This window comes from Phyllostomus discolor, chromosome 3 (assembly GCF_004126475.2).
Source record: "Phyllostomus discolor isolate MPI-MPIP mPhyDis1 chromosome 3, mPhyDis1.pri.v3, whole genome shotgun sequence".
In the NCBI taxonomy this organism is placed as follows: domain Eukaryota; kingdom Metazoa; phylum Chordata; class Mammalia; order Chiroptera; family Phyllostomidae; genus Phyllostomus; species Phyllostomus discolor.
In genome coordinates, this window is record NC_040905.2 from 108,162,321 (window position 1) to 108,175,874 (window position 13,554).

The 13,554-nt window shown below is 47.0% G+C and overlaps 1 protein-coding gene across 2 annotated transcripts in view; it reads right to left on the reverse strand.

Annotated features, from left to right (window-relative positions):
• The window catches only part of LOC114498673 (4-aminobutyrate aminotransferase, mitochondrial), an 87,945-nt gene that overhangs the window by 49,188 nt on the left and 25,203 nt on the right, over window positions 1-13,554 (reverse strand). The window contains exon 1 of one of the 2 annotated variants that reach the window (XM_036020944.1): window positions 12,349-13,470. The exons of the other annotated variant lie outside the window; for it this stretch is intronic. The gene's annotated coding sequence lies outside the window, so the exon portion shown is untranslated. Of the gene's footprint in view, window positions 1-12,348; window positions 13,471-13,554 lie in introns of those variants that run through there. 2 annotated transcript variants of the gene reach the window in all.

The window sequence follows — 13,554 nt, forward strand, 5'->3', positions numbered from 1 at the left end:
CTCGCTACTACTTGTGGACCCTGTTTCCTGAGTCCTTTCTGGGTGCCACACATTGTGCTAAGCACATTACATGCAGGAGTATTAGTATCTGTCATTATTATTTACACCCAGAAAAATGCTAAGTGTCCCCTTTTTACAATTGAGGAAACTGAGGCACAGAAAATTTAGGCGGTGGACCTGAAAACAGAACTCAGGTCTGTCTGACCCCAGAGTCAGCAACTTTACCATTACTCAATACTGAGTCGAAACACTCCATAGATTTCCATCTACTCATTCTGCCACAAAGTATTCCATTCAGCACCAACTTGATGACAGCATGAAGGAAGCATCAACTACAGGTGATGGACAGAGATCCAGAGAGACCCCACAGTGCAGAATGGAACAAGGATGACGGGCTGGTTTCAGAAAGCCCAGCGTGCATGGACTCAGCAGCACAGGTGAGGGTGTGTGGGTGTCTGGCACTAAGCTCTGGATAATGGGTTGGCAGTACCCCTGACCCACTGCCCTCACAGCAAATGGGATATCAGGCTGCATTAGTATAAACAAAGAGGGAAGGAGGGTGGTGGTTGGCATTGATTTGAAGATTTACTTATTCTGTGATTATTCATGGTGCCCCTACTATGTGTTGGTCCTCCACTGGGCATTGGGTACAGGGATCAAGTAGATGCAGTCCTCATCCTCTGACCATTATCATGTATTGAGCACTTAGTATGTGCAGGCTGATGCTACAAATGCCATCCCATTTCATCCTCAGGGCCTTAGGAGGTAGCTGCCATCATTAACCTGTCTTTATAGATGAGGCAACTGAGGGTGCCCAGGGGGTAGGTGTGGGAGGCACTTTTTGGGGTATCAACTCAGCACACCACACCTCCCCACTCTCACAAACTTCCCCTGGCAGCCATGTCTGTTCTGTGTGACCCACTGGCCTAGGTGGACTGGGTGGGTCTGGGCCACAGTCCTGGGAGCTGTGGGTCAGCTGCCCTCTACCTGATGACAGGAACCAGCTTTTAGACAGGGTCATTGGATGGAGAAGAATGCAGCCTATGCAGACAGAAGTAGTTCAAGAGAAAGGAAGAGGGTCCTGGATAGAGGGGCTGTTGGTTGTCATTTCAAGCCTGTAGCCCACCTTGGCATTGGATGCAACACTCACTCCTGAATGTAGTGGGATGAACCTGAGTCCCCTTTCCACTGGGAGTGAGCAGGTGAGGGCAGGGGAGAGCCAGGAGTATTTGGCTCACAGAAGTCCCTCTACGTGGAAGGAAACAGCAGGAGCCAGGGAAAAGTGTCCCCATCCAGGTAGTGTCTTAGTAAGAAAGTTCAGAAAGCACTCCCCCTTCCTTTTTGGCTTGCTTGCATTACCTTGAGTGGATTTCTGTTGCTTTCAAACAGCCTCAGCTAATAGCATGGTTAGAGTTAGAGCTGATAAGCCCCAATTCTTGGGAGTAACATTGCCTCTTCTGCCCAGCACTGCAGGTGGAGTAAGGTCCTGCAGGGTAGTTGAGGACAAAAGCTTCAGGGCCAGCAAATCTTCCTCTCTCCTGCTGCGGGATCCAGGATTCCTCCTGGGTGCAAGTGACTGTGGTGTGCAGTTGCTGGGTGAGATTCTGAAGGGTACCATGTCCCGCTCAATCTGCTCAACCATTCAGCAAGTAGGGTATCTCCCCATTTTCGACATGAGCAGATGGCAGTTTGGGGGAGTTATGATATTGGCCTTGGACAGAAGATTGTGTGGGACTGTGTGACCCTGAAGCCCTTCCATTATAACATATCAATTAATTCAGCAAATAACAAAACATCTAATGGTAGTAGATACAGGGCTGGATGAATACTAACGATCTAGTTCAGAGAGAAAATTTTATTGCTCTTCACCAGAGGGAATATTATTAAGAAAAGCATGTGCTTGGAAAGTATGACCATAAATTAACTGAGAAACCATACTTGATAACTCAATAAAATTTTTAAATCTCTCCCAGAATATTCAACTCAAGGCAAACCTGTTAATTGAGCAGCCTTGTAACTATATAGAGAGAGCAGTTGCTGGCTCTCACTTAGAACCATTTGTCTCAAGCAGGAGCACTTAAGACTCCACACAATCCAGTTTCCATTAACTGTGTTTTTAAAAATTGGAGAGTCTCAGAGAACTCAAATATTAGTATTTGAATTCTCTGCAAAAGGGGGAGTCACACCCGCACACTTTCAATTACAAAATGTCGCATTGTGCCTCAGGTGACATTTTCTTGTCCCTCAGTTCAAACTGACCTTCTAACAAAACCTGATCTCCATCAGACATCACTTCTTGGCACAATACACTTCCAACAACCAGAAGAGTTAATGTCATTTGTTTACTTTCTCTAGCCCATTAATTTAATCAACCAAATTAATTAGCTCCTGTTACAGGCAAGATACTGCATTATTTAGGCACAGGAGAAACTAAGATAAATAAAATGCTTCTGTCTTCCTGAACTCATAATTTTTTTTAAAGATTTTGTTTATTTATTTTTAGGCAGAGGAGAAGAGCGAGAGAAAGAGAGGGAGAGAAACATCAGTGTGTGGTTGCCTCTTGTGCGCCCCCTACTGCAGACCTGGCCTGCAACCCAGGCATGTGCCCTGACTGGGAGTTGAACCAGTGACCCTTTGGTTCACAGGCTGGTGCTCAATTCATTGAGCCACACCAGCCAGGGCCGAAGCTATAATTTAGTGGCAGAGGCATAAGGGGGGAAATGGGAGAATTTAATGTACTAGGCTGCTTTACCCGACATGTCGATAAATTCTTAAAATACCCTGGCAAGATATGTACTGTATATAAACATTTTCCAGCTCACTGTCAACAACTAATTCTGCATGAGACAGAGTAGACTAATAGAATCATGACTATTTGCTGGTGTGAGCAAGGTGCCATGGGAAGACAGGGATTAATTCTGGCGGGAGTTATGATGCCCATAAGGTGTCATCTGAGCAGTACCTTGAAAGGGTGGGAGATTTCAGAAGCCACAGAAGAAGGGGGAGGTGGTAGGGTAAGGCCCACGCAAATGCTTGGAGGTATGAGAGGACATGGAATGGTCAAGGATTTGGGCATGAAATCACAGAGCAGTGGAAGGGAAGATAAGGGGCAGGTTCTGAGGTCGCTGAGGAAAAGGGCTCAGCAGAGGCAGACTCCCTGAGGACTTGCTCTGTAGCCCCTCAGACACAAGCCGGCCACAAGGGAAGGCTCCCTTTCCCAGGCAGAGCTGACAGAGGCCTGAGAGGTGGGTGTGCCCAGGGTTCCTGGTGTCCTGTGCTTGGGGGCAAATCCCTAACCGGACTGGTGCAAGTTGCCACCATCTCTTGCCTGGATGAGGGCAATGATATGCACAGTGGCCCCTCGGCTTCCTCTCTTGTTCTCTTTCTATTGTTTTTTACTGGATCCCCAACCTTTTTAAGGATAGTTCATCTCACATAGCTCTCTTACCTAAAACACTCTAATAGCACTTAGAAAAATGCATTGTATACTCAGAGAGTGGGGGTCGAGTTTTTCTGAGCTCAGTAGAGTTCCTGGAGTTCATTTATATGGTGAATGAACTCAACATGTCTGAGCTGTGACATGGGTACAGTACAACCCACCTTTTAATGTAGATCCAAGGACTGATATCAAAATGTGCGAGCTGGTCTGAAATTTGTGCAACTTAACAATATTCTCCCCTCAGTCTGAAGTCACTGGGTACCCCAGGCCCACTACTCCTACCCACAAAGCAGCATGAGATCACTCTCTACACCCTTTGCAATCTTCTGGACCTTGGATTGCACATCTGGGAAAAGAAGCAGGTGGCTTGAAGGGTCCTGGGTTGAGGGGGCACTTTGGGGGGTGTTCCCAAAATCGGAATGGAAACAGGCCAGTAGCTGGTGCTCCTGGTCTCTGAAACCCCAAGTCTCCCTGTGTTCTCCAAACCCCCTCTCATTACACAGCACATGACTTCTCACATTCTTAATTCTCATACGTATGTACTTGCTTTACACATTTCTTTAAAATCAACTTGCTTTTCAAGTTTAAATAAAGTGTATTTCCTAGAATCTCTTCTAATCAGTATCCAACACCCCTCCTTCAATGTTTCATTTGCTACAAACAAAGGTGACTGAGAAAAGGATGTGATAAAATCAAAGCAGGTTACTAAATGAAAAGCTGGGCACAGTCAACCTCGTGGTCCTTTTTGCTGGAATGGGAGATGGGCAGATATTAGACAGCTGTGAAAGGCAGGCTAGCATCAAACAGAGACTTTTCCTTTGATGTGATCAGAACCGAAAGAGAAATTTAAATCAATCAATAACTAAAACAAAATAGGAACCATTAGAGTGCATGGCAGGTGAGGACGATTTCTGTCTCGGGCAGGAAGTGGACCAGTGATAAGTGCTTTCTTACTGCAGGTCTTGGCCAGAACAAGTTGAGCACCCTGGTCTGACCAGATAACAAGTCCTCCAGTGGACCCACCTCTTCCCATCCCTCTCCCTTTAATTAAAATGCTAATTAGTCCGCTCCTGCCCCCTCTTATCTGTCTTATGCATTTGGAATGTTTAAGTCTATAGGATGAGAGGATTCCGGTAAAAGACCAAAATATAAATATATAAACAAACCCTTCCAGTTTGCTCTGGAGGGAGAATAAAAGTCGGAAAACGATCAGCTGCTATTTAGTGCTCACTTACTACATGCCATGTACCTTCCACATGTAATTTCTATCATCTGCAGTGTTCACCTTGTATGACAGTCTCAGAAGGTTTGTGGGCTTCTCCAAGGTCTCAGAGCTCATGAGCTCTGCACCTGTGACAGGGCCCCACCCAGAACAACTAAACCCAAGTCACAGGGGTATGGTCTGGGCAAAGGGGAAACTCCCAAGTTAAGGTTGACAACTGCCATCATAAGGGGTGCTTGGTTGATCCTGCCCTTAACCCAGATCTGTACAGCCTCCATGGCCCTTGAAATGGAGGGGGTCTCACTTTGAAAGTTAAATATCTGAAAAATACAGGAAGGAGCTATGGTAGCCATTTGAGGAAGTGGTGTGCAGGGTGTTGAACATGAAACCACCCTTCTTTACCTGCTGTGTGACCTGGGGCACGTTAAGTAACCTCCCTGTGCTCCAGCTTCCTCACTTGCAAAATGGGGATAATGCCAATGGAACCTACCTCATGGGCTAGCAGAGGCTGAACAAAGACCAGGGACTTGGGTCCCTGCTGCATGCCTAGCCCCAAAGCAGTGCCTGGCTGCAAACAGTCTATGAAGTATGCCTAAACAATCTAAATAGTATGCCTTCCACAAATGACCTGTGAAGATGGTGTCTGATTCATCTCTCCAATCTGCTGCCCTGTGAACATGAAATGTTTGCATGCATCACTGGCTAGATATGGACCCCTCCCCCCCTGCCCCCCCCCCCCATACACCCCTCTGGGGCTCTGAAGAGGATCTCTCTCATTCTCCTTTCTGCTCTCAGGGTAGAGACAAAAGCACTGGCAGGGGTTGGGGACATTCCTTTCTAGTCTACAGTCCCAGCCGTTGGGTTTTCTGCACACTCAATAGTGCACAATAACACAAGTGAGCCTTGGTTGTCAAGGCCAGGGATTGTCATGGCAACCAATAAAGCTGGAATCCTGGGCCTTTGCAGATGGCTAACAGGGCCCCATTCATGGGGCTGTGATGGATGGTGGATGGCAGTGGGGCAGAGGCTTTATCTCAGACCAGCTTCCCTCCTCCGACCCCAGCTTCCTCAGCAATCCCCCCAGCCCCAGCTATCTCTGTAGCTCAGCCCCAGCCCTTCCTTCTGGCATTCCTAATTTCTTTTCTATAATCTGCCTTTTGGGGCATCATACAATCATCAGTGATTTGAATAAGGGGGGAGGAAAACTGTTCTTGGAAACAGGCAAGTGTTGACTTCTAATAAAGAGAAAGGACACCATTTACAAAGTCACAGGAGCCAGAAATTGGGTCTTAATGTGCCATATGTTAGCTTGATGACTCTGGGCAAGTTGTTCAACTTATGTGGTCCTCAGTTTCCTTATCTGTCAAATGGGAAGAATAAAGTTTACTTGTGAGGCCATGAGGCACTTGGTTGGTTAGGGCCAACTGAAGAAGGTACACAGGACAGATAAGGGATAATTCCCTGCAGGCCATGGTCTCAGTTTCCAGAGAACCCTCTACCTTGTAAAGAAGGCATTTCTTCTACAGCCTGAAGGGCTGGGAAGAGCTATTTGCAGGTGTGGTGGCCCTGTCACGATCCTGAATTTCCAGGTTCCACAACTGAGGAGCTGCTCTACTGCAACCTTGTCCACCCTCAGGCATCTAGGCCCCAGTCCATTTCACCTCCTTTGCCCCTGCCCACCAGGCTCCATCAGGAAGTGAACTGAAATCACACACACAGGGAGCATGATCACAGTGATCCCAGAAAGTGGGTAGCTCTCCAGCCTGTGAGCAAAGTGAAGGGGAAAAAGAATATACAAGTCTTCCAGTATTTGAATGTGAGGCACACTCAGGGGAATATTCAGAAAGAAGCATCATAAATGGATGAGCTGGTTTTGGATTTCTGACCCTACAAGAGAGGAGGAGTGAAAAAGTCTGGTTTGAGAAAGCTGCTTATGCCAATGTGGAAGAAGCTACCCAAGACCAACGCCACAGAAGATCCGGCCTTTAAAATTGGTTTGCTCAGTTCCACAAATATTTACAGAGCACCTGTGCTACACCCCAAACACCATGCTGAACAAGGACATGTTCTGCTCTGTTCTCTGGAACCTTTCGTCCCCCATGGGGAGGAACAACAACAAACAAACAGGTAAGGTCAATGTGATTGGAAGAGATGCATTTCCTGTTTAAGAGAAAACAAACCATTTTAAGTACTCCAGGAACAAGTATGCAAATACCACAGCATATAACAAGTTAACTATTTATTCCCTTCAAGGTCTGCACTGTGGGCGACTTGGAAACCTGTGTTGGTGATTGGAGTTAGGGTGTGTGCCTGACAGTCCCTTGGAAATACCTTAACTTTTCAGTAATTCAAAGCATATTTCATTTATGTGTGTACATAGGAATTTGCTACGATTTAACGAGTGAATGCCTACTGCGTCAAGCCTTACCACGCTCTCTCATCTAATCCTGGAAGGCAAATACTTCTATTCCCATTTTTCAGGTGAAGGGATAGGCTTAGAGAGGTTTTTCCATTTGCATAAGGACACACAGCTGGAGACAGTGGAGCTAAGTTAGAACTAGGGCTGACTGGGCTTGAGGACCAAGATCTGGACATATTACCAGTTTGGTGGTTTTGGTCCTTACCCAGAAACCTCATCAGACAACTCAGACCAGCACACATCTCTTTTCCGGGAACGAAGAACTTCAAAGCAGCAACTATCACTGGCTGCAGTCTACCTGAGGACACTTAGCTTTTGGCCACACACTCATTCATGGTGGCCTGTGATTGCCCTGAGCAATTCCAACCTCAGCCTCCACTTGGCACTTCCCCCACACCCGAATGATGTCCCCGCTGTCCCTTCCAGGGTGCAGATGCCCGAATTTCAAAAGGATCCCCACCCCACCCAATGGAACGTAGGGTCCTTTGGGTGGAAGAACTGGCATCTTTACAGCTCCACAGTACTTAGGGCAGTTCCCAGTAATGCAGAATGCTTGCTGGGTGTTTTAAACATTAATCTGTGAAAAAGAGTTTGCCCACTTGTTCTTGGGTCCTAATTCTGCTAGCCTACTCTTTAAACATTTTGGTGCAGGACAGCCAGCAAAAGGGAGGTCCAAAGATATAGCAATGAAAAAGCACCCTGATTTGTTTTTTCCAAAAAACACTATTTCAGCTATTCTCACTCTTGCTTTGGATGTGGCCATAATAGCCTTCAACCACATGACCCTGGCCAAACAGACTGGCCTTCTGGATGGATGGCACTTGTGTGTCGATTTCAAAGATCCTCACGCCCAGCCCTAACTCCCCATCTGGCGACGTGTTTTTCCTGAAACATAAAATGTAACCTGTCCACTAGAGAGTGCTTGGTGGCGTCTTCCCACAGGACACCAGAGGGCAGATGGCTGGAGCCATTAACAGCGCAGCTGACAATGATTTGTTTAGCCTGTTTAGCGAAAGGAGTGGGGCCCAGAGGACAAAATATGGTACCAAGGAAAGAGCTGGGGATATGAACCTGGGGAGGGGGAGCTGATTGCAGAATGCTCGTAATTATTGCATGCCAATCGTTTTCTTGGTGTTTTGTTCTCCCAGAGACAAAGATCTGGAGTAAATAAAACTGTGAGGAAATCATCCTGGGTGGCATCCAAACCTCCCTGGTGCCCTGACTCTCATCAGCAGGCGTTCTCTACCTTCCTTCCCTTTGAGGAAAGGACTCTACTTCATGACTTTTTCTTGCTTTTAGGGGAAAACAAACTTGCTAAGCAAGAAAAGCAAATATCTCAAATATCTAAAATGATACTCTGAGACATGTACAGAAAAGCTTTTCATCCTCCAGGCAAAAAAAAAAAAAAGGTTCAAGGAACAGTTGAGGGCTTTAAATTTAAATGATTTTGTTTTTCCACATAACAAAGCTGACCCAATCACCCTTTTGCTTGAACCTCCCCTAGTTCCCCACTCTTCAGGATACATCCCTGCTGCCTGGCTGGGCACACAGCCCACCCCTCCAACCCCCTACATGTAACTCCTGCCCTTCCCTGAGCCCTTGACTCTGACCTGCACACACTCTGCTCTTTCCTGCCTCCAGGCCATTGCATATGTGGTAATGTCTGTTGGAATGCCCTTTTCCGCCCCCACCTCCTGTTCATATTCCCTTAACTGTTGTGCACATTTTCACAGTGCCCTTCGGGCCACCTCCTCCCGGCAGCTGCTCTGACTCTCAATTCAGGGTTAGATGCCACTTGCCTTTATTTCTCCAGCACTCTATTTTTTTAATGAACGTTTTTAAACACACAGGATGAACTTGACTATACTTACCATCTAGCTTCAACTGTCAACATTTGTCATGTTTAGATTATCCATAAATTTATATATACATGTTCTTTTCCAGTTCACCTATAATGTGGCAATATGCTCACATCTCTGTCTCTCCCTTTAGCCTGTGAAATTCATTCATTCATTCATCCCTCCATCCATCCCTCTAATCATTCATGGATTTATACTCAGGCACTGCTGTTTCCTGATGGCCTGCTGCCTGAAGTCACAATAGTGAATCCTAAGGACTCAGGTTGGGGTGGTGGAACCAGGCAGCAGTTTCTGCATCTGCTCCAGTGGAAGAGAGAGACAACAAGGAAGTAAACAAAGAAAACCTTTTCATATCGTGAGGAGGGTCATCGGCATAACTTGATAGCAATCAATGTGTTTCTGCACTCCCAGCATCTAGTACCACATGATGTGCACAGAGGGCCCAACAACTGTGCTGCACTCTGGGACCTGAATGCTCTGACCACGGGGTCCCACTGAGGCAGCCAGGTTCTGTGGTCACTATAGCAACAGTCCTTTCTCTCCCACCCCCTTGGAAGGCGATGGGGCAGGGGGGACCGAGATGACTGAAGATCCAGCTACCTGCTCAGGGCCGAGACTACCCCCGGGCCGCAGTCAGCTCTCAGGGTGGCTTTTCAGGTGTGCGAACATCTGGCTGGCAGAACCAAAGAGCCATGAATGAATTTATAGATACTCTCTGTGTGGGTTCTTTCTTGATCACTCAGAGGAGTTTTAATGTGTGCCATGTATAAGTGGCAAAAGCAGTGCAAAACAAACAAAATACAAGAGGTTTTGGTTCCAGCCCTGTGAAATGGATCTCAAAGGTTCTGGTGAGCTCCTGTGTTTGCAGGCTCCCATTGACAGGTGTGTGCTTCCTAGGAGGTCTTCACAGCATTCCTGAGTGACTGGTTCACAGGGGAGTTATGGAGGGCAGTCCTGTGGGGGGAAGAGGTGGCATGAGGAGACCTCTGCCCTCTCCAGCCCTGGTTCCCTGCTCCTCCCTACACCCACTTAGAGACCGCCTGCCAGAGGCATGGGCTGGCCCAGGGGCAAGGTCTAGAATGCAAGCCAACCCTGGGTGCAGAGGAGAAAGGTTTTCCAGGTTTATCGATGGAGAGGGTGCCTGAGATTGTAAGAACAAGGATAAAGCAACAGTGACAACAAACGTTTACTGATCACTTTGGGCCAAACCTTGTTTTAAGCTTTTTACATTAATAGTGCCTTTAGTGTTTAGAACAACCCTCTGAAGTAGTTACTATTATCATCCTCCCTTACAGAAACAAAAGGTAAATGGAAGCACAAGAGGTTTTGCCCAACAATACACAGCCATTAAGTAGCTGAGCCAGGGTACAAACCCAGGCTGGCTTTAGATTCAGTGTTCTTAACCTCTACACCATAGTAAAGAGTTGAAGTCACTAAGACTCAAACCAAAAATGTTTCTTCTAGAGGCACAAGACTTACGAGTTATCCTTGGTAATTTCACAATAATGGTGGACAGTGGGGCAGTGGAATCAATGTGGGATATGGCTTGGGCTCAAATCTGGCTTTGTCTGTTTTCTCCACTAGAAAATGGGTATGACAGGACTCCCTCATTCTCAGGTTGCTCCGATGATTAAAAGATGCAATCTGCACACATAACTAGGCAGATGCCTGGCACATAGTAGGCATTCAAAAATTTTAAAGCTACAGAAAAGTTGCAAGCATAGCTCAATGACCACCTGTAATTCTAGAACCAACTGTCAATACTCTGCCACATTTGTACTCTATCTACCATCTATCTTCTGAATTATTTGAGATCTGCATACATTGTGAAATTTCATTCCTAAATCCTTTAGCCTGTATTTTCTAAGAGCAAAGACTTTCTCCTGTACAGCCTCTGTACAAATTATCTGAGATACAAGGCGTTTCACGCTCAGGAAATTTATCATTCATATAATACTATTATCTTATATATGGTCTTTGTTCAAATTCTCTTGCTTGTCCCCAGAGTGTCTTTTGTGGCTGTTTTTTGTTCCCTGGATCCAGGCTCCACCCCAGGATCACATCCCATCCATCTACATGGCTCTTTAGTGGTTTTTTAACCTGGCACCTTTCTCAACAGCTTTGCCTTTTATGGTATTGACATTTTAAGATTCTAGGTCAGTCCCTTTGCATGTATTTCATCTTAACCAATATTTCTCTTTAGGTTCTTATAAAATAAACTGCAGCTCATTGGTAAATGGAGAAAGGGGTCTGGAAGGTACACGACACTAGAGGTATAAGGGATTTGGTTGGGGCAGGAAGAGGAAGGTGTATCAAATCAGGTCTACTTGGGCAGAAGTTACATATTTCCTAGAAGCAGTGACAGAGGATGTTTAAAGGTGATTAGAGCTTTGGCAGGTGAACCAAGGTGGTGGGGCCATTACAGACAGTGGTCATGGTGTAAGGGGATGAGAATGGCAACCTGGAGGAAGTGGCAGCAGTGACTGAGTGAGAGTGACAGCACCCCACTAAGTGATCAGGGTCTGTTCTTACTTGGACTGGAACCTACCCAAGGCTGGTCCTCATCGGATCTGCCCAGGGTGTGCCCAGCACCGTCAGCATTTACCCAGACTGACTGGCTGCCACATCTCCCAAATATTCAGGGACAGGCAAGTCCCTCCAGGGTTGACCTGGCTGCCAGTTCTCACACACCAACTGCAGGATCTTAAATGGCAGGTCATCAGGATCTCCACATCTTGCTCTACAAATGAGTTTTGCTTTGTCAACCTGCTCCTTTTCTTGCTACCTCTTGGGACATGGGCTGCTTCCGTGGAAAAATTAAAAATGAATTTCTCGTTGACTGCAGAAGTAAAAGAAGCAAGGGAGTCACTAAGTTTCCTCACACCTGCTCTTGGCATAAGCCATGCAGGTTGTCAAGCAAAAGATTCTCACTGCAGATCTCTGCCCCCCATATCATGTACCCCTGACTGAGCCTTCCATTCTCCTGAGTTTCAAAGAGAAAGGGGTGTGTGTTGTTTTAGCCCTTAGAATGAAAAGGAAGGGTTTGTTTTGGGGCTTGAGCAAAAATGCCTTTTCAAGGTGACCCTTACTTAATTTCCTGAGGCCTGAAGGCAGATGTCTGACAAAAGCAATTCCTTATCTATCATTTCATGCCCATCGTTGTTTATTTAGCTCCCATTTTAAAGGGGCTCATCGTGCTGTGTTCTCTTCACAAAGCATCCTTGAAAAATCTGTCATGTACAATTGTGTGTCCTTCAGACTGAAAGTCACACACGGACTCACTTGCACATGAACACGTGCACACCCAACATCACAGATAATAGTCACTGACACACATTGAGACACACCCCCACATGCCTGCAGATATGTGCAAATACATGAGGATACACACATGCACCCCTGCACTCACAGAGCCTGGTCGTCAGAGTCCGCAGAAAGCCCTGCTCCGCCTGCTTAAAATGCCTCCTCTATGCCATTCTGCAGAGTCCTGGGGACATGGCTAGGTCCATCCTAAGAGGTGCCGCCAGGTCCCAGTTCCCCCTCTGGAGGATGCCCCGGACTTCCAGGCAGTCCCCAGGACATGGGCTCAGGTACAGGAGGGAGTAAAGGACTCCTTGGAAGCAAAGCAGATGTGGGAGAAGGATGTGCCCAGCTGGTTCCCAGCAAGTGCTGGAGGCAGAGGGATCGAGGGAAGGTGAAGGAGGAGGGCAAGAGAGGGAACGACTGAAAGAGAGGGGGGGTGATTGAAGGGGGGAGGGGGAGGAGGGAGGGAGGGAGAGAGAGAGAGAGAGAGAGAGAGAGAGAGATTGGACAGAAACAAAAAGGAAAAATCCATACAGAAACAAAGAGAGACAGAAAAAAAAAGAGATAAATAGAAAAATAGAACATGGGTTTCTAAAAAAGATGTTTTAAGCTCAGCTCAGTTTAAGACAGAGGAGAGATGATGTGGGAACTTTTGAAACAGTCTATCTACTTCCCTTTCTTCCAGGGGCTAGGGGCCGATTCCCAGATTTTCCCCTAACAGCCTCAGGAACGCCTAAGACTACAAAGCAGAGATCCAAGGCTTCCGAGTCCCAAATGGCTTCCCCAGGACGGTGGTGGTGGTGGTGGTGGCGGCTGCAGTAGACCTAGCCTGTGACAGCCACAGCCATGCAGGGACTCTGAGGGCACCAACTCATCTCCAAGACCTCCCGGGCCAGAGAGGCAGCTCTAGCTCTGACAATCTACCTGACCTCCGGGAGTGGGCGGTGGGCACTGGCGAATCATTCCTCTAGCCTTCCCCAGTAAAGCACCCCCCTCCCCCATTATAGCCCAAGTTGGAGTCACTGCCTGTCCACAGACGGCCCAAAAGAGGAAATGGGAATGGTCACAAGATGAGGAAGATGAGTGGGGGGTGGGGAGAGACAAAGAGCTTTCAGTCACATGCAGCTCATTAGTTGCCATGACGACGCCAGGGGGGTAGGGGCACCCAGATTGGAGGCTGCAAGAGACACGTAGGTTCTAAATCTCCGCGACAGCTCTTCAGTTGAGCTATTACGCCGTTGCCGTGGCAACCAATGGGATCAAATCGCAGAGAAAATCTATAATTATTACAAGCCAGCTACCGGCAAACTCC